Below are 27,868 nucleotides of genomic sequence, written 5' to 3' on the forward strand. Positions count from 1 at the left end.
TACCAGAATTTCATGATATTTTAAAGTCTTGATCTTTTCCCAATTCACAACCATCCTTATGAGCAAGAAGCTCAACTGGGTTCCATCAAAGTCCTTGGGGCAGGACAGACAGTACCTTCTCCTGGACATATCTTGATGCTGAGGGACAGCCCACCAGAAGCCAGAGAAAATCTCTTCCCAAGATGTCAGAAACAGAGATGTGGTCCGATAATAGATTCTCAGGCTTTGGAAAGGAGTTGCTGACTTCAGCATGATGTCTATGGCTCAGATTTGCCTTCTAGATCATTTCTCATTGATTTGTGCTCAGCATCCCAGGAGGCAGGTAGGGCTAAAAGCCAAAGTAAATAGAAGAGCTGTTCACTAATATTTTTATAAAACATTGGGTAAAGTAGCTCTTCTTTGGAAGTCATGTGAAAAACCTAAGAGAAAAGGAGGCAAGATTCACTTCTATTCAGAACCAAGCATGGCTCTGGTTCACTGAGACCCCAGGAAACACTCGTTCACCTTGGCCACTGGTGGCCTTCCGGGCACCCCTGGTGGAGTCACCTGAAATCAGTGGCAGCTCAGATGGGAGCATTGAAGGCAGGAGATATTCACTAAAGGCAATTTTAAAGACAGTGAAAGTCCCGTCAACAGTTTTCACCCACAGGGCCAGATTGGGAGAGGGAAAAAACAATCACAGGCAATGCATAGTAGCTTGTTGTTTAGTCACTGCTCTTTGTGTAGTAGCTTATTAATCAGCAAATGTGAGATAAGCCGGGGGATGGGTGTTAGCAGTGACAGTAGTGGGTAAGGAAGGCTTTTTAGACAGAGGTGCTTCAATAACGAGTGGAAATAAACATGGACTACATACACAAAAGGCAGAATTCATCAGCCCAAAAAAATCCTTTGTAGAATTTGCTTACCTTATAACACCTACCTAAAATTGTACTCCTGACAAGCCAACAAACACTTTTTTTTGTGTTTTCAGTAGATAACTTAAATGGTTTACAGCATTCTCTACATATTCATTATGTGTATACTTGAAGACTATGGATGGTCTTTAATCCTTATTAAATTAATCCAATTATTTTGGCCTTTTCTGAAGCCATTCCCAAAGCCATTTCTTCTAAAATGAATATAAACATCCCTAGCTCTGGAGTCTGGCCAAGGAGAGGCACTGGATGGGAGTCAGAGTGAGACTTCCTTCTGTCCCACCCACCAGGGAGTTTATTGTTTTGCCCAGCAAAGCCAGAAAGAACAGAACAGAATGCATCTAAAATAAACCCATTTGCCAATTTCTTTTCTTAAAAGCGACTACTACTTGCTTCAATCCTGAACAAATAAGGAGACAGAAGGACTAATGTTCTTTCAGTCATCTGAGTCATCCGTGAATTAAATGGTTGTGAAACAGTAAGTAAGGAGAACACATTAAATGACAAGCAGCATGAGTTGAACATTTGTACAATGACTGTAAACATGTGCTGCCGTTTTCTCATCACAGACAATTTTGGTTGAACTTCTCTGAGAGAGAGATAATGCAAATTCGCTCTTCACTGTCAAAAAAATGTTTGATGCTGAGTCAATCAACCTGACAGGATATAATGATGGTGGTGAGAATTATAGCACATTTATGGACAATATGCAGTGCCAGGTACTCACCTAAATGCTTTATTTGAGGAATTCATTTAATCCTCACAACAACCCTATTAACTCAATGCTATAAATGGCCCCATTTAAGATCAGTAAAATAAGGAACAGAGAGATCAGAAACCTGTTGGGGTAAAATATAGTAAGTGGAGGAGCCAGATTTCAAACCCAGATACCTGCCATTACAATTAGCAACTTTCCAATACCTTCCAGCTTCCCTGGTGACTAAGATGGTAAAGAATCTGCCTGCCATGCAGGAGACCCAGGTTTGATCCCTGGGTGGAGAAGATCCTCCAGAGAATGGAATGTCAAGCCAGTCCGGTATCCTTGCCTGGGAAATTCCATGGACAGAGGAGCCTGGCGGGCCACAGCCCATGGGGTCTCAAAGAATCGGACACAACTGAGTGACTTGCACTCACTCAGTATCTAAATCAAAATTTTAAAATTTCAATTTACTGTCTTGATATTGGTGATTTTTCAGGATTTTGATGTTGCTTCAAGTGACTGAATTGTTTTCATCTAAACAACTTCAGCATGATGAATAAAGTAATTACATAAAAGGCAAAACATAAAAATTAAAGAGATTCTGCAAATTGAATACTTTTTCATTTTTAGATAACTGAAGTTCAGTCAAATAACTGTGTAAGAATATGAGATTCAACCATTTGGGTTTTGTATAACACAGTTCAATGTTTATTGAGATGAGATTAATGTGAATAATCCCATTTTCTAGAACAAAGAAAAAGAACTAAAGTCTTGAACTAGCCACAGATTAAGTTTTGGGTACAAAATCCATTATTTATTTCCTTGTTAACAATTAAAACCATGTATGGTAAGGCATTGTTCTTCCTCCCTTCTTGTTTCCCATTAGTACTTGGGAATGTTTCAGGTAAGAATCTAGGTTTTTAAGCAGCCACACTGCTTAAAAGCACCTCACAAGCTGACAGTCACTCACTGACTCTCTTGATTGCCATCCTTCCTGCCCTGAACTCACTGAGACTTACTATTCACTTATTTGGCTGTGCTGGGTCTTAGTTGCGGCATGTGGAATCATTAGTTGTGGCATGTGGGATCTAGTTCCCTGACCAGGGATAGAACCTGGGCCCACTGCGTTGGGAATTCAGACTCTTAGCTACTGGATCATGTGGAAAGGCCAAGACTTATCTTCTATGGCCAGTTTTCTATGAGCAAAAAAGTAAATGAAGTATTCAATCGTTCTTTTATTTTCTCTCAATATATTTTACTAAGTAACAATTAACATCAATGATCTTATTAAAAGTGGATTCAATTTATCCAACAAACCAAAGTATACCCAGAAGTCGCTCTATTTAGAGGAGGTGGCAGTATTAACAGGACTGGCCCAAAAGCACAACCACATGCCATGTCTTTTGTGTTGTCTTTTCATTCCCCACACCTGTGTATCTTGAGCTCTCAAAAACATTGGTTGGATTTAGTTAACTTGCAACCTGAAAACCAAAGCTAATAAACAGATAAGGTACTTCGTGCTGCCAAACTTGAATCTGGTTACAGAATAGGTCCCGTTGTGACTGCTAGTTCTGGAGAAGCTTAACACAGAGGACTAGAGAGAGACAGGGAGAGGGAGAAAGGGAGGAATAGGGGTAGCATTGGATGGTTACAAAGCCCCGGGTGGGTGAGCAACACAAGAGCTGAAGCAGGGCAGAGAAAAATCCGAACACGGGGAGCCTCAGGCACGCTGGAAGAAGTGCCACCAGGAATAAACCTATGTCAGAGAGGACTCTTCCATTCTGTCTCAGTTCGCTTGAACTTCTATACAAAAATACCATAGACAGGGTGGGTTAAACAACAAACATTGATTTCTCCCAGTTCTGGAGGCCGGGGAACCCTAGACCAGGGCATTACAGATTTGGGGTCTGGTAAGAGCCCTGTTCCTGGTTCACAAATGGCCATTTTCTCTCTGTGTTCTCACATGAACGAGGGGGTGAGGGAGTTCCCGGGGTCTCTTTGATAAGGGCACTAATCCCACTCATGAGGGCTCCACCCTGGTGACTTACGCACCTCCTCAAAGCCCACCTTTTAATACCATCATTGTGTAGACTAGGATTTCAACTAATGAATTTGGGAGGGACACAAACATTGAGTCTAAAACACACCCTTGTTCAGGTTTAAGTCCTGAGCTAAAGCAGAAGATAGACTTACTGTCTGTTTCTTCAGCACCCCACCCTCTGCACCCTCCTCTCCTTTCCACTTACTTCCAGTTTGCTCCCTCTATTGGATCATTATCCACTGGGCTGTAAAAGCATAGGCTTAAAATTTCCAGTTCAATGCCTTTTCATTAAGATATACCCATAGAGCAGGTTTCTTGAGAAAGCAGCTATTCATTCCTTATGTAAGCAACACTACAAGTGGACATCTTAAAAGAGAATCATAAAGCAATTTGGAGCAAAGAGCAGTGCATATGTGTGAATGTGGAGTTGACCCATAAACAAAAAGCCATCATCAGCACGATGTTACATCCATCTTAGCCCAGGAGCTACTTTACCCTTTAGTGTACTCCAAATTGCTCCTCACCAGGGTTTGATGGAAGTTCATAAGTTCGTTAGTTTCATATACTGCAAAGGATGATCTTTACCTAAACAAAATGTTAGAGTATGCTTCAGTGGGACAATTCCCAGAACCTGCCATTTTTGAAAGACTTTACTGCTTCCTATCTGTTCCTCCCCTCATCTGACACTAAACCTGAAACATAAACCTGACCCAAAAGAGAATAAGTTATCCTTAGGATATGGAATTAGTTTTCCTTTCCATCCTTAAATTAAACATTTCTCCTTCTTTCTGTCTCTTTGTTTTGACATTTTTTGTTGTGGAATAGATCATACATAAAGAAATATATACAATGTTTACACACAGTTTAAAGAATAATATGACACACATCTGTATGATTTAACTCTTCCTCTCTCAGTGGAATTTTTAAGTATCCTTATTTAGGAAATAAGGATGAAAATGATAAATTCAAAGGAAGAAAATATATGTGAGAGCCTCCTGAGAAATAAAGTTAAGAAAATCTTAAAAAAAAAAAAAAAGAGGATATGGGCTGAGGTTATTTCATTGTATCCTTGTGAAACATGCGTTATTTCCATTGATATAAGATAGTCCTGTTACGTAGTAGTGCTTGACAGGTATTGCAATAGAGGGCCAGGGTACACGAAAAAAATATTTCTTTAGACTGTGGAAAGTTTCCTTTCTAAGTTGAAAAAGAATAAAAACAGACCCAGTTGCCGGCTTTGGCTTTGTCCCCTTCCCTTTTAAAATTTTCTCTCCTTTTCCTCTCCCGTCTTTTTTGTCCCTTATCTATCTCCCCTTCCCTGAACCTTAAGTGACATAAGACAGTTAAGAGACAATCCATAAGGCAGAGAGCACTCTGAACTGGTCTGGCAGCTGCTGACATGAGACTTGGGGCAAGGAATCCAAGAGATATGAGGACGTGTAATCCTCTCCCAGTGTTCCAACTACACGTTTCATAGCCATCGCAGTGAAAGCAAGCTGCTCCTGGGATCAAGACCAGCATCACATACCCAACTCTTCTCCTGGCTCTGCGGCAACTCCAACTCTGCTTCTGCCGAGGAAGTTTCCTCACTCTGCTGCTGCCAAGTCACTGCAGTCGTGTCCGACTCTGCGCGACCCCACAGACGGCAGCCCACCAGGCTCCCCCGTCCCTGGGGTTCTCCAGGCAAGAACACTGGAGTGGGTTGCCATTTCCTTCTCCAATGCGTGAAAGTGAAAAGTGAAAGTGAAGTCGCTCAGTCGCATCCGACTCTTAGTAAAGTACATCTGCTAATGGGGTCTTTAAACTCTATATGAGTTGCCTGAACCATTTTTTTCTTTTAAAATTAACGGTCACATAAATGGAAGAGAAATCTAAAAAGGAGCAGATGTATGTTTGCGTGTGTGCTGCGCTCAGTCGCTCAGCTGTGTCTGACTCTTTGAGACCCCACAGACTGTAGCCTGCCAGGCTCCTCTGTCCATGGGGTTTCCCAGGCGAGGATACTGGAGTGGGTTGCCATTTCCTTCTCCAGGGGATCTCCCCAACCTAGAGATGGGACCGCATCTCCTGCATTGGCAGGTGGATTCTTTACCACCGAGCCACCTAGGAAGCCAAATTCACTTCGTTGTACAGCAGAAAATAACATAACATTGTAAAGCAGCTATACTCCAATAAAAACTTTAAAAGTAAGAAAAAAATTTTTATAAAATTAATAGTCAAAATGCTCTAAGCATTGTCCACTTGTCACCCGGAGGAGGACGCTCAGCTTTCCTTAAAGGACGGGATTGCCCTCTCAGACAGGCAGGATACCCAAGACTTTTCTCGCCAGTACTACGCTTGGGCAGTAGAGGGCAGCAGAGTGATTGAAAGTAATAACCCGTCACCCTTTGATGTGCTGCCTACCCCGGCTGGCATCATTGGGATTTTCCCAGCTTCTTCTTTGCAAACTTCCTATCCTGAATCCCTCCACTCACTCCCCCATCAGGCATTTTCTCTCCCACGTCCCCCTGTCCATCCGGAGAGAAAAGCAGCCATCTGACCGGGACATCGAGGGGCAGGATGAACGATTCGTCTCCCTTCTGGGGAGCCAACCTGGTCCCACGTGAGCGTTCAGTGATCAATCATCGGGGCTCACTTCCCCGCTCCCCACCTCCCCGCGAGGAGAAACGAATCCGAGACAGTGCGTCGTTTCCAGACAGCTGAACTGTTCTGCCCAACGCTATAGAATTTTAGCGTCAAGGCTGAAATTAGAATCTGATACCTGTCCCAAACACTGAGTGTTTATTAATGATAATAATGTTTATTGAGTACTCACTATGTGCCAAGCACTATTCTAAAGACTTTACCTATGTTCGTTCATTTCATCCTTACCAGAAGCTTTTTACTTTGATGTTGTCCCACTTGTTTATTTCTGTTGTTGCTTGTGCTTTGGGTGTTATTGTTGTTGTTCAGCAGCTCAATCCTATCTGACTTTCTGCAACCCCATGAACTGCAGAATGCCAGGCTTCCCTGTCCTTCACTGTCTCCCAGAGTTTGCTCAAACTCATGTCCATTGAGTCCATGAAGCCATGCAACCACCTTATTCTCTATCAACCCCTTCTCTTCCTGCCCTCAATCTTTCCCAGCATCAGGGTCTTTTCCAGTGAGTTGGCTCTTCCCATCAGGTGGCCAAAGTATTGGAGCTTCAGCTTCAGTATCTGTCCTTCCAATGAATATTCAAGGTTGATTTCCTTTAGGATTGACTGGTTTCATCTTCTTGGGTGCTATATCTTTTCCAAAACCTTGTGAGACAGAGATCATCACTATTATTTCTACTTTACAGATGAGAAAACTGAAACTCAGAATAATTAAGGAAGAGCTAGTGAATGGTGGAGCCAGGATTTGCTTCTAGGAAGTTTTATTTCAGACCTGGAACTTAAAAAAACACTGACATTTTCACTGCTCTGTGGTAAAAGAAAGAAATAAGAATAGCACAGTGTATTTTTCTTAAAGCTAGATTTATTCAGTCTAAAATACTATCCTTTATTATATTCTGTGCTTCTTATTTTAGAATATTAAAAAATGCCCTTTCTTTTATGAGAAAATAGTGAGAGTACATGGTGGTTGTTGGGGTTTTATTAATTTTATTTTTTAATGGAATATATTTTCAAAGTTTTTCATATATATGAAATTTCAGAGCACTTCCTTGCATTTTCTATCTGCTGTTAGGAATTCTGGGAGAACCTTGATGCTTTTATGCTTCCTCTGCAAGATTCTGGCTCCTGAAATAGGTACTGGAGTGGAGAATGACTAAAATTTATTATGTTCCTTGTACCAATAAGGACTCATATGATTGCAAGTAAATAGCTTAAATAAAAATTAGTATATATTAATTTAGCTGAAGCATTTGGGGGTCGTGATTCAAACTATGTTTCAAATTATAGCTCTTGGATTTGCTCTCTACCATGTTGTTGTTCAGTTGCCAAGTGGTGTCCAACTCTTTGTGACTCCATGAACTGTAGCCTGCCAGGCTCCTCTCTCCATGGGATTTCCCAGGCAAGAATACTGGAAAGTGAAAATGAAGTTGCTCAGTCATGTCCAACTCTTTGTGACCCCATGGACTGTAGCCTACTGGGTTTCTCTGTCCATGGGATTTTTCCAGGCAAGAGTACTGGAGTGGGTTTGCCATTTCCTTCTCCAGATCTTCCCAACCCGGGGATTGAACCCAAGTCTCCAGCAAGGGATTTCCATTTCCTTCTCCAGGGGATCTTCCCAAACCAGGTATCGAACCTGTGTCTCCTGCTTGTCAGATGGATTCATTACCCCTGAACCACCAGGGAAGCCCGCTCTCTACTACAATATTGGCTTAATTCTGAGGCTCTGTGGGGGCGAAGTGACTGCCAACAGCGTCATTCTCTATGTTCAAGTTCAAAGGGAAAGTATGTCTCCCCAGTAGCTCCCACATTGGGTTGTCTTTCGATTGCACTGATTTATGTTGATCCCTGAAGGAGTCACACTGCCAAGGGTACATTGGTGCTACCTGACCAGTTTTGAGTTATACGTTATACTCTTGAGGCTGGTAGTAGAATCAGCCCCACCAGCAGCATGTCCTCTGACAACAGAAAGAAGAGGGTTCTCTAAAGGGAAAGTTAGACACTGTCACCAAGAGAACAGACGCTTAGTAGTTCAGCTAGCAATGTTCATTACTCACCTGATATATGTCATTCACTGGTCTTCTCACACACCGCTTCATTTAACTCTCCTAACAGTTCTATCAGAAAGAAAGAAAGTGTAGCCGCTCCATCATGTCTGACACTTTGCGATCCTGTGGATTGTAGCCCTCCAGGCTCCTCTGTCCATCGGATTCTCCAGGCAAGAATACTGGAGTGGGTTACCATTTACTTCTCCAGGGGATCTTCCCGACCCAGGGGCCAAATTCAGGCCTCCCACGTTGTGGGCAGATTCTTTACCACCTGAGCCCCCAGGGAATCCCAACAATTCTGTCGCACAAATGATAATTTACCAATGAAGAAACTGAGGCTCAGAGAAGCCGAGAAACATGCGAGATGTCAAAGACTAGTTGTTGGGAGATCCAGGAGTCAAATTCTAGTCTGACCAACTTCACTGCCCAAGCTCTTGATATTTTTATTTCCCAATTTGCATATCCCACCCATCCCTTTATTATTAAAACTGAGCCTAAAATAAGCCACGCTGTGTATTTCATCTATAGTTTGGTCAAGGGGCTCAATGATCACCCTTCCCAGGCCCATTCCTACGGAGAGGTGAAGTGCTAGCAAGCACCGACTTCCTTCTCCAACTTCACCAAGTACTAAGAATTCTTTAAGTATTTGCTCTCCTTACCACTGTGGAAAATGCAACCATCAGAAACACCGATTATGTCTCACCTCTGGGTTGAAGAGAAATATAATCTGGAACAATTCTAGAGGGATATTAATCAAATAAGAGAACAATGGTTCCTCTAAGTTTGATCCAGAATTTTCCAATGTGTTAACCATGTAACACCCACTCCTCATGGAATAAGTCCTTTAGCCTTAAAAAGGAAGTGCACTGAAAGAGAAGGATTCCTCACTAATGTATTCAAGAACAGTTTCTCTGTTCATTTATAGCAAACATCATGATCACCCCACAAGTGTTTCAGGAAATTATTCTCTGAAACAGTAAATCTGTCCAATCAAAATTAAGTGTTTGGAGTTGCAAACGGTATTCAACGCTTTGTGCAAAATCTAAAATGATCTAAAGATCATTCTTTGCAGCTCCAGATACCATTAGGCATCCAGACCTGGGTCATAAATAAGATTGCTTTAATAAAATACAAAGTCATGACTGAATTTAATATGAAAGGAATGTGAGATCATTAATCTCCAGATTCATTCAATGTGAAAAATAATTTTCATTATTTTCCAAGGAAAGTGTTCATATTTAGAAAAAAAAAATAGTAGTCATAAAATAAAAATAATTAGAGATTTTTGTATTAATGTAAAAGCAAACTAGTCACATTTAATCTCGGCTGTCACCTAATATCAGGCAGAATAGTCTGTAGCCTCACATGGACAAGATTTCATCTTGGAGAGTTCCTTGCTCAGCTGTCAGTCCACACACCATCTCCTGTGGCTCCAAAAAGCTGACTTGGGTCTACTTCTTCCTCCTTCTCACTCCTTCTCTCTGCTCCTAGCCCCTCTAAGCATAGATAATAATCATACTTATTGGATGTTTTAGTCACAGACATCATGATGCTCCAGGGTAAGCAACTTTCTTGTCTCTTCCTTTCCATTTCGATCCCTGGATCGGGAAGATCTCCTGGAGAAGGAAATGGCAACCCACTCCAGTACTCTTGCCTGGAAAATCCCAGGGACAGAGGAGCCTGGTAGGCTACAGTCCATGGGGTTGCAAAGAGTCAGACACGACTGAGCGACTTCACTTTCACTTTCACTGAAGAATGGCATTCAGCTTAAGCGCAAACTATGTTCACCCATGAAGTTCAGCTATGTGGGGGTAAGTTAATAGGGGACTTGCTAAAAATTGGAGAAAGAAGGACTAAGTACTTCTGGGGAGACAGTACATCCAAAGAGAATGAGGTGGCCAACAGCAACAACCTTGATCCAGTTAAAAAAATAAAAAACCTTGGCTCTTCAAGGGGCCATGAGTATGGATAAGGACCATGTCTGCTTGGAGACAGCAGAAGTGATGCCCTAACAGCCGGGGTGAAGGTGCCTGGTGGGAGAGTGGGGAGTGGTATTCAGTGGACTTTCAAGGCCCCTCAAGAAACGTCTAAGCGATGGGGCTGGAGCAGAGTAGCAAGAATCATGTGGCAACTAACCAGAACTTTACCAGACACTTGTTTTTCAGTGTACAGGGGCCCCACAGATACCTGTATAACAAGGGGGAAACGCGGGGGCCCGCTATCCTATACGAGGTACTAGCAAAACAAGGATTATACAAAGAGGGTATTGAATATCCTTCTTTAATACCTTCCAGCTCTGACATTGAACAATTTTATAATTCTAACTAGCTAGTGGTGGAGAAAAGAATCCTTGCCCTCTGCCCCCTGCCCCAAACCTCTGCCCTTAATCCTCACCTACAGCAAGTTAAACCTCCAAAATGGAAATGAAAATCGCTCAGTCATGTCCAGCTCTTTGCAACCGCATGGACTGAATTCTCCAGGTGAGAATACTGGAGTGGGTAGTCTTTCCCTTCTCCAGGGGATCTTCCCAATCCAGGGATCAAACCCATGTCTCCCCCCATTGCAGGTGAATTCTTTACCAGCTGAGCCACAAGGGAAGCCCAAGAATACTGGGAGTGGGTAACTTATCCCTTCTCCAATGGATCTTCCCGACCCAGGAATTGAACCAGGGTCTCCCACATGCAGATTCTTTACCAACTGAGCTATCAAGGAAGCCCTGTAAACCTCCAAAAGACAGGAAAAAGCAACCACTGCTAAATAGGACATCCCTCCCTCCTCCTTCCAGTGGGTCAGTGAGGAACACCTGCTTAGCCTGTCTTCCTACTCAGGCTCCCCCTCATAAAGTGTCTTTTCCCCAGACTGGCTCTTCCTCTCCTACCCCTTAAGTCCCCGCCTTGGGCATTCTAGAGCATAGGGTTCCAGGAAAAGGCTGTGGTCTCCTGACACGCCATCAAATCTCACTCCAGCTGCTTTCGTTGAAAACTAGACGTAGGAAACTCCCGATCTCCCTTTCTCCTGGTCCCTTGATATCTCAAACTCAGGTTCAGTATTACTAAGAGTATTCCAACCCTTCAAATGTAGGCTGTTTATGAAGGAGTTTCAACTCAATGGTTATTAACATGAAATTGTGTTTTTTATTCAAATCTTTATTTCAGTCATGCTTTTCCTAATAACCCTTCCTAGCAATGACTTCTTGGCATAGTCCATAACTTAGCAATCACTTTTAGTTATTAATATTACTTATATTAAGAGTTCTAACACCTTAGCTGATTGAAAATTTTTCATCTCACCTTCTTTCAGATCGCTAGATCCAGAGGTCCTGGTTTCTTGGCATAAAGAATAAACATGATTTGACTCTGAAATAGCTTCTCTTCTCTTCTCTTTTCAAGACCTGGCTCCTCTAGCTGCTTAGGGGCAGGATGGAGAAAAAAGTGAAGACAGTGATCATGTCCATGAGGGCCAGTGTCCTGGCCTCTGAGTTTCTACATGGACACATAGTCCTCTTGGGGCAATGCTAATTTCACCCTGCCCCTCCCCAGTCCCTGAGGACCCCATCAGAAAAGAGGCCCTGCTATCTCTAATGCATTCCATCTGCTGCACATGTGTCCAGCCCTTTCTGGGTTGGGTGGCCCCTTGCTGGGTCCAGCAGCAACTGGGCAGCCCTGTGCTCCTGCCCCTCCCCGTGTGGCCCTCCTGTGCCCTCAGAGGGACTGGGGTGAGCATGGCCCCATCCTGGTCTCCCCCAGCACCTCCTCCTCCTCACACCAGGACCACTGCTCACTCTGCTGGGTATCACTGTTCCGACAAGCCTTCTGTTCAGGAGTCTCCAGGCGAGCAGCGTCCAGGTCCCTCTGCCCTACGCCTTAAGGAGGCGTGTAGCAGACTCACCAAAAACTTCCCACCTGCTCTGCACCACTCCCAGCTCAGTACAGAATGAGCCTGCAGCTTCTGGGGCTCAGCACTGATCCATCAGGGAGGAAATACAGATGCCTCTGACTCCTGTGACTGATGCCCCTTGAGAGCCTTTCCTTTGGCTTCTTGGAGAAGAAAGAACCTCCCATGCGGAAAGGGGAACCTCTTACCTGGGCCCTAGGGACACCCTCCATTCCACATCCAGACAGAGGTGGGACAGAGGATTGGGGTCATGACCTCTTAGTGAACAAACCTGAAGGGTCCCAGAGGTGGTGACCCTTTGATAACGACCTTCAGGATATGGGGTACTTTGCTATTTTGTCCTCAGTTTTGTATCTTTGCTGTCGTTTCAGCACTAGAAGACAAAAGCATTCTCAATTTTCTGTTAACAAAGTTCAATGTCTCAGTAAGAGCTAAACTGCATTAAAAAAAAAAAAAAACTCTGGCCTGATGCCAGTCTTCTCTGCACCATCAAAGAGCCACAGCCTAACCTGCCTCCTAAAAGGACCTTCTCACTTAGAGATAAACCTCATCTGTAGTCTATTGGCACAAATACAGTGAGACCTCCAGCCATTAGGGAATATAATAATACTTTTATACAAAAACCAAACATGTGAGACAGTAAGACTAACTTGTACACAGACAACAATGTGACTTACAGTTGGTTCAGTTCAGTCACTCAGTCATGTCCAACACTTTGCAACCCCATGGACTGCAGCACGCCAGGCTTCCCTATCCGTCACCAACTCCCAAAGCTTGCTCAATTCATGTCCATCGAGTCGGTGATGCCATCCAACCATTTCATCCTCTGTTGTCCCCTTCTCCTCCTGCCTCTTTCCCAGCATCAGGGTCTTTTCCAATGAGTCAGTTCTTCTCATCAGGTGGCCAAAATAGTGGAGTTTCAGCTTCAGCATCAGTCCTTCCGATAAATATATGACTTACAGTACCACCCCTTATTCTTTTTTTTTTCCATTAAGCTTCTTATTTTATTTTTTTTCCATTTATTTTTATTAGTTGGAGGCTAATTACTTTACAATATTGTAGTGGTTTTTGTCATACATTGACATGAATCAGCCATGGATTTACATGTATTCCCCATCCTGATCCCCCCTCCCACCTTCGTCTCCATCCCATCCCTCTGGGTCTTCCCAGTGCACCAGGCCTGAGCACTTGTCTCATGCATCCAACTTGGGCTGGTGATCTGTTTCACCCTAAATAATATACATGTTTCGATGCTGTTCTCTCGAAACATCCCACCCTCGCCTTCTCCCACAGAGTCTAAAAGTCTGTTCTATACATCTGTGTCTCTTTTTCTGTTTTGCATATAGGGTTATAGTTACCATCTTTCTAAATTCCATATATATGTGTTAGTATACTATATTGGTCTTTATCTTTCTGGCTTACTTCACTCTGTATAATGGGCTCCAGTTTCATCCATCTCATTAGAACTGATTCAAATGAATTCTTTTTAATGGCTGAGTAATATTCCATGGTGTATATGTACCACAGCTTCCTTATCCATTCGTCTGCTGATGGGCATCTAGGTTGCTTCCATGTCCTGGCTATTATAAACAGTGCTGCGATGAACATTGGGGTGCATGTGTCTCTTTCAGATCTGGTTTCCTTGGTGTGTATGCCCAGAAGTGGGATTGCTGGGTCATATGGCAGTTCTATTTCCAATTTTTTAAGAAAGCTTCACACTGTTCTCCATAGCGGCTGTACTAGTTTGCATTCCCACCAACAGTGTAAGAGGGTTCACCCCTTATTCTTGTAACCTTACTTCACAGATTAAAAACTTGAGATCCCCAAATTCCCAAATTGCATAGAACTATCAAAATCACCACTTCAGATATCCAATAACTTCAGGCTACTCCATGGTTCAGTGAAGAACAGCGCTTTCATTTCCCAAAGGAAAGTTCTAAATTACCTTCCCAGTGACATCTCTTGCTGATTTTACTAAAAGCTTATTGGAGGAATTCTGATCTTCCAATCTACAGATCAGAATGAAATTTCTAGTGATTTCATGTAAATTTCATGTAAGCCTGATAGGTTTTAGACATGCCTATAAATGTCCATTGTTAAGTTGAAGTTCATCACACAGGGTGTAGTATTTTTCCCTGGATTGTTCTTTCATTTTAAACATATCATTTAGGGAATATTATAGTCTGGAATAATCTGACAGGTAGAAAAGTATGTGAGTGCCTAAAATATTTCAGGCACCAAGTTGGTTTCAAACACAAAATAGGCTTCTCGTTTATCTAAAAATAAACATAAAAGATCAGAACCTTTTGTCTGCCTGTAGCTTTTTTCCTAGCTTTTCTGACACACTTGTAGCTATTCTGTTGATAAACTGCAATTAGAAAATGATTCATTTGCCCATGACGGTAATGTGAGAGCCTGTTTTTGTCTTTGTTAGAGACCTCCTATGGAGATGGAAAAATCCAGCATCCAAATTAGAGTATAAATCCACCCCCTCAAAGAATGCTTCTAGAAGCCTAGATTTTTTTTTTTCTTCACATCGAGTGTTAATGAAGGCAATTATTGATAAGATTCCCAGGCCCATATCAAAGCCAGGTTAGCCCAATACCGGGTCGTTCCCTAAACTGCAGTGTACAGTGGCCAACAAGGATGCCATCAACTTGTTTTACTGCTGTTGCTGTTATTTGTTGTGGTTTATCCTACAATACTGGCAAAGTTTGGCGCAGAGCAGCCTTCCCAGGAAGCCAGAGGCTCTCAGTCTAGGTAGCACATGAGGGTCACCCGAGGCCTTTTAAAATCCTGATGCCCAGACCAGGTAATTCAGAGTCTCTGGGAGTGGGATCCAAGCATGGGTATTCTTTAAAGGCCCCAGATGATTTCGGTGCACACCATAGGGATCCACGGCTGTTAAGATAACCATACTGAATGTGTGCAGAGCAATGTGAAACAAAAGCAAAAAACATTGACCACTAAAAATAATAATGATAAAAAGTTGACTACTAAATGAGAACAGTTCAAAATGATAATCAAATAAAATTTACCATGAAGTCGTCTTTCCACTTCCTAAGCTTATAAGTAGTAGCACTGAGTTTACCTGAAGATGAGGTCTGAGAAATTTGTGAATATACAGAAGACTGGAAAGACTAGATGGGGCCCTAGAATGAAGGGCAGTGAACGCAGGAATAGAGCAATGGGCTTCACTCCAGTCACTGGGGAATCAGCGAAGGTTTGGGTGCAGCCATGTGACATGATTAAAGGGATATTTTTAGGAACACAATCTGCCAACAATAGTAGGATGGATCAGAGAGGGAGAAAATAGAGCCAAGGAGACCAATTTAGAGTCGATTAGAGTCTTCAGAACTGAGGTGGCCAGAACAACAGCCCTGGGTATGGAAAATAACTGTAACCATTGAAGACCAACAAATAATTAAAGGGATAATGGTAGAGGATTGAAAGTTGAGGCTTCAAGCCAGGTCAGAGACCAACAGGGAAGCCAGGAAGAGAAAGAGTTTGAAAATAAGAGAATGATTTTCACGTTTCATCTACCGTTACCACGAAACATGTAAAAAAAAAATTTACTGGGCAGCCAGAATTATGAGTGTGGGGCTCAGCAGAGATGGCAAGACAAATCAAAACCAGATGTTTCCTGTCCTCAAAATTCAGAGAGGGGTTAGTCACCAGACTCAAGTCTTGAAGGCAAGAGTTGACGGAACCTTGTCCAGTGCGTGCCTGGACCTGCCCGTGTTGCCACACCTGGGAGTTGACAGGAACTTGTCGTGTGTGTGCCTGGACCTCCCCTTCTCACTGTCACCTGACCCAGACCATCAGTCACACAGGAAGTGTCTGCTTCTCCCACCACTTCTGGACCCAAATGAAACATCCAGTGTAGAGCGTAGACCTCCGTCCTGAACCCTGCTGAGGGGTCAGGGGACTCAACCTGGAAGTGCGTGGAGTGGCCTTCCCAGCGAACGTTGACCAGTAGGAAGGAGGAGAGAGAAGGCACGGTGGGTAAATCTCTGCTCCTCCCTTCCTCCCCTCGCCCGCTCACTGCCCTGAGGCAGTGTCTGCACATCCTCATTTCTGAGCACCTGCTCCGCAGCCTTCATCACTGAGGATGGCCAGGGCAGGAGGACCTCACGCCCCCAGCCCCCACCTCCTCTCTCTGGGTTCCCTCTCCCTTATTCCAGCTGCCCTGGGTTTGCACTTCCCAAACAAAGCCTCAGCACTTGAAATCCTCCCTCTGGAATCTGTATTTTATTTTTTGTTTCTTTTTTAAAATAACTTCTTTTAAAATTTTAGTACAGTTTTACATTTACACAATTACTGTAAAGATAGCACAGAGAGTTTCAGTGTATCCACACCCACTTTCCCTTATTAACACATTAGTATGGTACTTTTTTTTTTACAACTAATGAACTAACACTGATACAGTATTATTAGCTTCATGTTCATATCAGTGTATTGCATTTTAGAAAACCTGGTGTGTGTGTTAGTCTCAGTCGTGTTCAACCCTTTTCGACCTTGTGGGCTAGAGCCAGCCAGGCTCCTCTGTCCATGGAGTTCTTCAGGCAAGAACACTGGAGTGGGCTGCCATGTCCTCCGCCAGTGGATCTTCCCAACCCAGGGATCGAACCCAGGTCTCCTGGCTTGCGGGCAGATTCTTCACCATCTGAGCCACCAGGGAAGCCTTTAGAAAAGCTGGCTAACTACATGCTGCTTAACCAGGGTCACTCTAAGTTCAACGCACACCTGGAGGGGGCTGGGGTGTGGTTCAGACCACACAGGTGCTGTGAATTCCAGCCCCAGCTTCATGGAGAGCACATTTACGATTGAAAATTCTCAGGACATTTTTTAAACTACTGCCCCTCATTCACCCAGATGGGTGAGACAGGTAAGTCTCCTTCTCCTGGGAACTTGTCTTTCACCCGTAACAAGTTCGGATCCCTCACCAGACCTCTCTCCTTTCGTGGGTGCTGAGCTATCTCTGTTTCCTTTCCTGACCCTGTGGGAATACAGCTCAGGCACCAGGCCCTGTGTGATCTGGGAAAAACTAGAAGTATCCAGGGCTCACCCACTGCTGGGGGCACATGCTTCCTGCATTTCTGGTCCCTGAACGTTTTTCTCTTTTACTGCACACTTCTCAGAAGTTGTTTCTTTGGTTTCATATTCAGCATTTTAAGAACCCAGTCCTAGAAGGGTTTTCTTGGGACATTTAGTCCCAAGATGTGGCCAGAAAAAAAAAAATTTTTTTTTGAGAATATTCTTTTTTGAGACTATCTTAAACTCACAGAGAAGTTGAAAATACAGTATGATTTTTCCAGAAACATTTAAGATAAGTTGCCAACATGCATGATGCCTGCGTGCGTGTTTGGATGCTCAGTCACTTCAGTCGTGTCCAACTTTGGCCACCCTATGGACAGTAGCCCGCCAGGCTTCTCTGTCCATGGGATTCTCCAGGCAGGAATACTGGAGTGGGTTACCATGCTATCATCCGCCAATCCCCAAATACTTTCATATGTGTTTCCTGCAATATATATATATATATTTATAAATATATATATTAAATATAGTAAAATATACAAATATTTTATTTATATATTTTATATAAAGTTTTATATATCGTATATAAATATTTTATATATTATAAATATTATATATATAACTATTGTGTTTTTTATATATATATATAAAACAAAATAATAGTTAATGTTATCATGAAAAGTTATATAACCACCAAAATCAAGAAATTGATATCCTAATCCCCAGTTGTTCAGTTGCTAAGTCGTGTTCAACTCTATGTGACCCCATGGACTGCAGTACTCCAGGCTTCCCTGTCCTTCAGTATCTCCTGGAGTTTACCCAGACCCTGTTCAAATTTTGCCATTTGTCCTAATAATGCCCTTCACAGTGAAGTGAAGTCTCTCGGTCGTGTCTGACTCTTTGCGACCCCATGGACTGTAGCCCACCAGGCTCCTCGGTCCATAGGATTTTCCAGGCAAGACTACTGGAGTGGGTTGCCATTTCCTTCTTCAGGGGATCTTCCCGACCCAGGAATCGAACCCAGGTCTCCCGCCTTGTAGGCAGATGCTTTACTATCTGAGCTACCAGGGATGCCCGTCCTTTACAGTAGAAGGATACAATTCAGAATCAAGTTCTCCATGCCCTTGTTGTGTCTCCTTATTCTCTTTTAATCTGGGAACAGTTCCTCCTCTGGCCTTGACTTTCATGACCTTGTTAACTTAATTAATAGAGCCTCATTATTCTGTAAAATCTCCTTCAACCAGAGGTGTCTGATGTTTGTGCATCTTTGGTAGATGCATCATGGAAAGGATGCTGTTATTACTATTGTATTTTTTTGGATGGCACATGATTTGATCTATCTCAGTCCTGATAACATTCACTTGATTGAGCTTGTGTCTACCAGGCCCTCCATTGGAAAATACCTCTTTTTTTGGTCTTATAAGTCGTGTGTATTTTGTGGGGATTTTGACATTATGTAAATTTTCCATTGCTCATCAAAATTTCAATGTACTCACTTGGTAACCCCTAATGGTTTACACATGTTTTGTTGTAAACTGTTACCATCACTATCTAATGTGACAGGGATGCCCAGTGTGATCCAGGTGTCCCCTCCTGGGCTCACAGGTCATCCCAGTGGAGTGAGCTTAGAAATACATGTGTGCATGTAATATATACATCCATTGACATCTGCGTTTGTTCCTATACCCACCTATACTGAGAACCTCAACTCCACATAGATGCCTTTAACTCCAATCCGACCACTACAGGATTCTTTACAGTTTTATCTCTTTCTACTTAGTAATTCAACAGTACATGAACCATGAATTTCCAGATGTAACGCTGGATTTAGAAAATGCAGAAGAACCAGAGGTCAAATTGCCAACATCTTCTGGATCATCAAAAAAGCAAGAGAGTTCCAGAGAAACATCTACTTCTGCTGTATTGACTATGCCAAAGCCTTTGACTGTGTGGATCACAACAAACTGTGGAAAATTCTTCAAGAGATGGGAATACCAGACCACCTTACCTGCCTCCTGAGACATCTGTATGCAGGTCAAGAAGCAATAGTTAGAACTGGACATGGAACAACAGATTGGTTCCAATTAGGGAAAGGATACGTCAAGGCTGTATACTGTCACCCTGCTTATGTAACTTATATGCATAGCACATCATGCAAAATGCTGGGCTGGATGAAGCGCAAGCTGGAATCAAGATTGCAGGGAGAAATATCAATAACCTCAGATAGACAGATGATACCACCCTTATGGCAGAAAGCTAAAAATAACTAAAGAGCCTCCTGATGAAAGTGAAAGAGGAGAGTGAAAAAGTTGGCTTAAAGCTCAACATTCAGAAAACTAAGATCACGGTATCTGGTCCCATCACTTCATGACAAATAGATGAAGAAACAATGGAAACAGTGAGAGACTTTACATTTGGAGGCTCCAAAATCACTGTAGATGGTGACTGCAGCCATGAAATTAAAAGACACTTGCTTCTTGAAAGAAAAGCTATGACCAACCTAGACAGCATATTAAAAAGCAGAGACATTACTTTGCCAACAAAGGTCCATCTAGTCAAAGCTATGGTTTTTCCAGTAGTCATGTATGGATCTGAGAGTTGGACTATAAAGAAAGCTGAGCACCAAAAAATTGATGCTTTTGAACTGTGGTATTGGAGAAGACTCTTGAGAGTCCCTTGGACAGCAAAGAGATCCAACCAGTCCATCCTAAAGGAAATCAGTCCTGAATATTCATTGGAAGGACTGATGCTGAAGCTGAAACTCCAATACTTTGGCCACCTGATGCAAAGAACTGACTCATTGGAAAAGCCCCTGATGCTGGGAAAGATTGAAGGCAGGAGGCGATGGGGCCGACAGAGGATGAGATGGTTGGATGTATCACAGACTTGATGGACATGAATTTGAGCAAGCTTCAGGAATTGGTGATGGACGGGAAAGCCTGGCTTGCTGCAGTCCATGGGTTCGCAAAGAGCCAGGCATGACTGAGCGACTGAACTGAACTGAACTTAGTGATTCCCTCCCTCTCTCTGAGAGTGGGATATCTGACTGCCAATTATCCTTAATATATTTGTTTATTTGAGCAACACCCCACATATGACTGGGCTTCCCTGGTGGCTCAGACAGTAAAGAGTCCGTCTGCAATGTGGGAGACCTAGGTTTGATCCCTGGGTTGGTAAGATCTCCTGGAGGAGGGCATGGCAACCCGTGTCAGTATTCTTGCCTGGAGAATCCCCATGGACAGAGGTGCCTGGCAGGCTACAGTCCATGGGGGTTTCAAGGAGTCAGACACAGCTGAGTGACTAAGCATGACACAGCATAGACTTATATAACTAATCTCCCCTCTATGGGCACCCTCATCACCCTACTCAGCTTTGCCACCAGCCAGACTGTCACTCCCCCACATGGGGACTCCCTCCTTCCAGGGCCTGGCTCTGACACAGGCAAGCCATCTGACACATTTCCTCCTCCAGGGGATCTTCCCAATCCAGGGATTGAACCCAGGTCTCTTACTTTGGCAGGCAGATTCTTTACCACTGAGCCTCCATTCAGTACATTTTAAATTATCTCTAGATTACTTATGTGGCTTGCCAGGTGCAGGAGACTTCAGAGACACAAGTTCCCTGGGTTGGGAAGATCCGCTGGAGGAGGAAATGGCAACCCACTCCAGTATTCTTGCCTGGAGAATCCCATGGACAGAGGAGCCTGGCAGGATACAGTCCATAGAGTTGCAGAGTTGGACACAACTGAAGTGACTTAGCATGCATGCACAGATTGCTTATACTACCTGCTGCTGCTACTAAGTCGCTTCAGCCGTGTCCGACTCTGTGCGACCCCATAGACGGCAGCCCACCAGGCTCCCCCGTCCCTGGGATTCTCCAGGCAACAACAATGGAGTGGGCTGCCATTTCCTTCTCCAACTTATACTACCTAATACAATGCAAATGTTATGGAAAGAATAGTAAATACAATGTAAATGCTATATAAAAAATTGCTGGCACACAGCAAATTCAAATTTAATTTTTTGGAACTTTCTGGATTCTTTAAAAATATTTTTGATCTGCAGATGGTTGAATCTGTGGTTATAGAACCTGTGGATACTGAGGGATGACTATATAAATAATTGCATACATACAAAAGAATTAAATACTATCTCTTATGTTCTATGAAAATTTTAATTTGATAAAATAGCTAGAAGAATAGAAGATCCCAGGAAATTTCTACCAAAAATTAGAGATAGTACTGGGAATTCTGAACAGGTAAACCATTCCAAGTCTAGATCAGAGAAGGAATATTTTACTCTAAAGATACTGGGACTTCTGTATGGACCCTGACTTTTGAGAAAACTGAACCTGGATAGATCCTGCCAACCTTGGAGATAACAGAAAAACAAGCAAATCAACAAAGCATATGGGCTAATAAAATATTTTATTGCAAGGGAAAGAAAATATTACTCTGAATACACAGAAGGAGAATACACATTGAAAATTATTTTCTATAGGAAACAGAATATATTTTTACTGTGGTAAAAGATACATAATATAAAATGTATCATTGTAATCATTTTTAAGTGTACAATTCAGTGGCATTGAGTACATTCATATTGTTATACAGCACAGAACATATTTTTTGTATTCCTTTACAGTATCTTTCCCCCCCAAAAAAATTTACAAAAAGGTACTTCTGAGATTTTTTTTTTTTTTTAATGCAGGAAGCCAATAGAAGAGAATAGAACACAGGGAACTCTGCTCAATATTCTGTAACACCATAAATGGAAAAACGATTTGAAAAAGAGTAGATACACATATATCTATAACTGACTCACTTCTCTGTACATCTGAAACTAACACAACATTGTTAATCAACTCTGCTCCAATATAAAATTAAAAATAATTTTAAAGAGAACAAATTGGAACAAAGACAGAAACAAAAGGGAAGTGGTTAAAAACTAAAAAGTAATACAAGCTTTAATGGAATGGCATTAAAATTCATATTGAAGGCAGTAAAAAACAAAATTTATTAAAGAAGAAATCCATTCAGTGGTGTGGAGGACAAACCGGACAAAGGCTCCCAGAACAAAAAGGAAAGATGAATGAAATATTAACATTGAGAGAGGTGGCAACAGAAACAAAAGAAAGAAGTTGACTGATCTAAGGCAATCTAGGCAGCCCTACCCATCATAGTGATTGGTTCAGAACAGACATGTGACCCATGATTACCCAATGAGAGTGAAACAGAATATTTTAAAACACAAATCTATGTTCATAAAGTTATAGTGAAACAAAAACAGCAAAGAAAGATTAAAAATACAAAAAAAACAGCCATGATAAATTTTTGAGATTGAGGAGGATTTTTCCTGTTGTCTCAGAATTTGTTTAGAGCCCAAAAGCTGAGTATAATAGGAGCCAAGTATTGCCAAATTCTAAAGAGAGCCATAAGTAGCTCACATATGCTTCCAGGGCTATAAGATACCCTCACCTCCTTGCCCCAACTTGCTTACATAAAGAAAAATGAGCAACTCACAGGAGGCTTAGTTGAATTTTGAATGATTTTAGAGGAGGCGTCATTAGGAAAGTGTGCTGACGCTTTTCTTTCCCCTTGTGAAGGGGGGAGGGAGTATAAGCCCCCAGCTCCATGAAAACAATCTAGAAAGATTGTGAATGCCTTTAAGAAGAGGAGCCCTAAAAAAAAAAAAAAAAGAAGAGATCTTTCTGTTTTGTAAGTAACTATCATAACATGGTTAATCAGCTATACCCCAACATAAAATAAAACATTAAAAAAAAAAAAAAGAGGAGACTTGCTTCTCAGTCTCCTGTCAGGTACTCAATTTGCTAAACTGCGGAAGCTTGTAAACCCCTCCTGGTGTTGACATCAGAGCAGAGGAGCAAGAGGAGAAGAAGTTCTTTGAAGTCTGACATGCATCCCAGGGAGTTGAGGGCATCCCTGACGGCTCAGATGGTAAAGAATCTGCCTGCAACGCAAGAGACCCGGCTTCAACCCCTGGGTGGGGAAGATCCCTGGAGAAGGGAATGGCTACTCACTCCAGTGTTCTTGCCTGGAGAATTCCATGGACAGAGGAGCCTGGTGTCTACAGTCCATGGAGTCACAGAGTTGGACATGACTGAGCGACTAACACTTTCAGCAGGGAGTTTGGGGGTGGTGAAAGAAAAGTGTGTGGTGCTTCCCTGAAGAATTCTGAGAGCCGGAGTCTGGCTGGACGAGCATGGAAGGAGTAAGAAGAGATGCATCAGAGTGGCAGAATAAGAGTGAGAGAATTTTCTCTGGGTCAGGAGGACCTGGGAAGGCAGGCAGGCTCGACATTGTTAAAGAGAGTTCTCCAAAGAGAGTTGCTTTCTAGGGTGAGGAAACCCAGCAGGAAGAAGTGTGCTGCTGGGGTGAGAGTTTTGGGCAGGGGTCCTCAGATGACAGCAGAATTATGCAGTGGGTCTCTGAGAGTTCATTTTATGTGTCAACGTGGATGGGCCACAGTACCCAGGTATTTGATCAAACACTCTTCTAGATGTTTCTGCAAAGTTTTTCTTTTGACGAAATTAGCATTTAAATCAGTCAACTTTGAAGCAAAGCAGATTAGTCTCCACAATGTAGGCGGGCATCATCTAATCAGTTGAAGACCTTAACAGAAAAGAGACTGGCCTCCTCCAAGAAAGAAGGAATTCTGCCATCAGACTGAACTGGCACTTGAACTACACCCTCAGTTCTTCCCTGGGTCTCTAGACCCAGTCGGTCTACCCTGCAGAGTTGGGGCTCACCATCCTCCACAATCATGTGAGCCAATTTGTAAAATCAATCAATCAGTCCCTCATATTTGCTCACTCTCTCTTCCCCCTCCCTTCCTAAATGCACACACACACACACACACACACACACACACACACATCTTATTGATCTGTTTCTCTGGAGAACCCTGCCTAGTACAGGGTGCTATCACACAGAAAGTATCTAAGCCAGGTGGTGTTAACCAAGAGATTACTATAACACAAGATCAGCTTTTTTTTTTTTTTTTTAAGTTTTTTGATTTTTCTCTTATTGCTTCTCCTATGCACACACCCCCACCCTACCCCAGAAGACCTGCAAAATGAAGAGGAGAGGAGAAAATAATGAGGAAAAAAAATCGATGCTGCCTGTTATCAGTGTCCCCTCAGTGTCCTGAGCTTAGGGTTCTTTGGATGGAGATGGGGGTGCCTGGGGAAAGCCACAAATGGATGAGGAATTAGAGTTTTACCTTAGACTGAAATGAACACTGTTGTCATTTCATCAGAGAGACAGTGAGAGAAATATGCAGGACACATTTAAAGGCAGAGACCCAAGAGAAATAAAGCTGTTCTCAATTGTCTCCCAAGTATTTCACAGATTTCAATAAACCAGTTACTGCTAGGTCAGAAAAATACCAAAATGTAGGGAAAGGAAAAAGGAGGAAAACAAAGAAGAAAAAGAGAGCTTAAGAGGGAAGGGAAAAAAGATATCAATAAGCTGGTGAAGCAATATAATTACCAAAGTAGGAAGAAGTCAAGGCAAAAAGTCATTAAATTGGACTATGGATCACTATATGTTAATTAAGGTATAACTCACAATAAAATTGGAACAGACATGAACCTAATAAATTAAGTAATAAAGCATAGATATGAATAAAAAATGGAGGTAGGGGAAATGTAATCTTCTAAAACTTATTCTAAAAATATTAGCCTGAAGAGGTCAATAGCCACAGAAGAAATTGAAAAAGTTATCAAATAATCATTTTCCATAACAAGTCTAAGTTATTTCATAGCTACATATCCAAATACCTGAAGGAACAGATAATCCTCAGGCTACTTAATTTTTGCAGTGCAAAGAAAAAGATGAAAAGTGACCCAATTCATTTTGTGAATCTAGCATAACCAACTCTGACCCTAAAACCTAACAAAAATGTGTTAAACAAGAAATCTATATATTAGTCTCATTTTAGGCATGCTAATTCTTAATAAAAAGACTAGCAAATTCAATCCAGTTGAACTTTATAATAATAACCACCTATGATCAAATAGAATGTATCACAAAATGTAAAAATTGTTAAATCTTAAGAAATTAAAAATATCAAACCAATAATGCAGTAGAACATAAACCATAAGATCATGACAGCTTATGCAGAATAGATATTTAATAAAATTCCAAACTTGTCACTAACAATCTGTCTTAAGCTTAGAACTAATGCATTTAACAATGAAATATTAGGGGTAACCCCATTAAAATAAGAAGAAAGTGTATGAATTCATATCATCACCATTATTTAATCTTCTGGAGGCTTTAGCCAGTATAAGACTCAGAACAGGAAGTAAGAGACATAAACCTTAGGGAAAAAAGAAATCTTTCTTTGCAGACCAGAAATAATAATATGTCTAACATTTCCAAGTGGATCAATTGAAAAGTTAATGCAACATAAACACATAAAAATCTATTATGTTTAGGTATGGCAGTAATAACTAGTTAGAAAACATAATTTAAAATTCCCTTTGTATTACAGCAAGAAAAAAAAAGTATGTAATACCTAGGAATAAACTTTTAAAAATAGGACTTGCCTGGAAAAGAACTAAATCTTACTAACAGACTTTCTTATATAAAAATCACATTGAAAAATAAGAAAGAAAATAACACTCCTCAACCAAACACATGATCATGACAGAGAAAAGGTAAATCCTAAACACATATTTTTAAAAGTAAACCTCATCAGTAATCAAAGAAGGTAGATTAAAGCAAAAATGACACCATTTTTCACTTAGCAAATTAACTTTTTTTGGTTTATTTCAGTTCAGTCGCTCAGTCATGTCCAACTCTTTGTGACCCCATGGACTGCAGCATGCCAGGCCTCCCTGTCCATCACCAACTCCCAGAGTTTACCCAAACTCATGTCCATTGAGTCGGTGATACCATCCAACCATCTCATCCTCTGTCATCCCCTTCTCCTCCTGCCTTCAATCTTTCCTAGCATCAAGGTCTTTTCCAATGAGTCAGTTCTTCGTGTCAGGTGGCCAAAGTATTGGAGTTTCAGCTTCAGCATCAGTCCTTCCAATGAACACCCAGGACTGATCTCCTTTAGGATGGACTGGTTGGATCTCCTTGCAGTCCAAGGGACTCTCAAGAGTCTTCTCCAACACCATAGTTCAAAAGCATCAATTCTTCAGCGCTCAGCTTTCTTTATAGTCCAACTCTCACATCCACACATGACTACTGGAAAAACCATAGCCTTGATTAGACAGACCTTTGTTGGTAAAATAATGTCTCTGCTTTTTAATATGCTGTCTAGGTTGGTCATAACTTTCCTTCCAAGGAGTAAGCATCTTTTAATTTCATGGCTGCAATCACCATCTGCAGTAATTTTGGAGCCCAGAAAAATAAAGTCAGCCACTGTTTCCACTCTTTCCCCATCTAGTTCCCATGAAGTGATGGGACCGGATGCCATGATCTTAGTTTCCTGAAGTTGAGCTTTAAGCCAACTTTTTCACTCTCCTCTTTCACTTTCATCAAGAGGCTTTTTAGCTCCTCTTCACTTTCTTCCATAAGGGTGGTGTCATCTGCATATCTGAGGTTATTGATATTTCTCCCGGCAATCTTGATTCCAGGTTGTGCTTCCTCCAGCCCAGCGTTTCTCATGATGCACTCTGCATATAAGTTAAATAAGCAGAGTGACAATATACAGCCCTGACGGACTCCTTTTCCTACTTAAGTCTCTGTTTTTAATGGAACCACCCAATACTGGCAAGAGTGAGGTAAGGTAGATACTTTTGTGCTTTTACACACTGCTGGTACCATAGAATTGCAACAATTTCTCTGAAAAACAACTGGTCCATGTATATCATTAACATTAGTTATGATATTACATTTGAACCTAATAATTCTCCTTTCAGGGATCCTTAGGGAAATATTTGGATATATCAACAATGATTTGTTCCAAGGTGTTCACAGCAACATTGAACCAAATAAAAGGGATGAAGGTAAGTACATTTATAACATTAGAAAAATAATGAGGCACATTATATTTTTACATATTATTTTAATGGTTTTGTAATATTTCAGTGTATACTATTTATAAATGCATATATAAATTTACCATGAAAAATGATGTCTGCAAAGTTTTGGGAACTACTTACTATTATATTGTTAAGCCAAAAAAAAAAAATTCAGGATATAGAATCATATCGGTAACAATTTATGTAATCTTAACTTATTTTAAAAAATGAAAATATAATGATCAAAAATAAATATGATCAAATACTGTGAAAAATAGCTGTCTTGGTGCTGAAGTTAAAGGTAATTCTTCTGCTTTTTCATGCATTTTGATATTAAAATTTTAAGAATATGTAGTATACTTAAAAGGAAAAATAACTTAGAAGCATTCATAATGCAGTTGATTGATGGATGGCTTCAGGGTGTCCATGGCTCAGCTAAGACTGCAAACACATTTTTTGTGCTACTGAATTTTCTTGGAGAGAGAGTGATAGTTTCAAAGGGCTTCATCATCCCAGAATTAGAAGCTGCTGATTTAAAACTTTTAGGAAGTGATTTAGAAGGGTCATTATTATATATTGACCATGTTCCAGATTTGCCACCTCCA

The 27,868-nt window shown here is 41.6% G+C and overlaps 1 long non-coding RNA gene across 1 annotated transcript; it reads left to right on the forward strand.

The window, feature by feature from the left end:
* Window positions 1-16,057: 16,057 nt before the first annotated feature.
* On the forward strand, window positions 16,058-27,447 carry LOC139034384 (uncharacterized). Its single transcript, XR_011486835.1, has 3 exons — window positions 16,058-16,228; window positions 26,877-27,023; window positions 27,162-27,447. It is a non-coding gene; the product is annotated as an uncharacterized lncRNA (long non-coding RNA).
* The last annotated feature ends 421 nt before the right edge of the window (window positions 27,448-27,868 follow it).

Source organism: Odocoileus virginianus, chromosome 1 (assembly GCF_023699985.2).
Source record: "Odocoileus virginianus isolate 20LAN1187 ecotype Illinois chromosome 1, Ovbor_1.2, whole genome shotgun sequence".
Taxonomy (NCBI): Eukaryota; Metazoa; Chordata; class Mammalia; order Artiodactyla; family Cervidae; genus Odocoileus; species Odocoileus virginianus.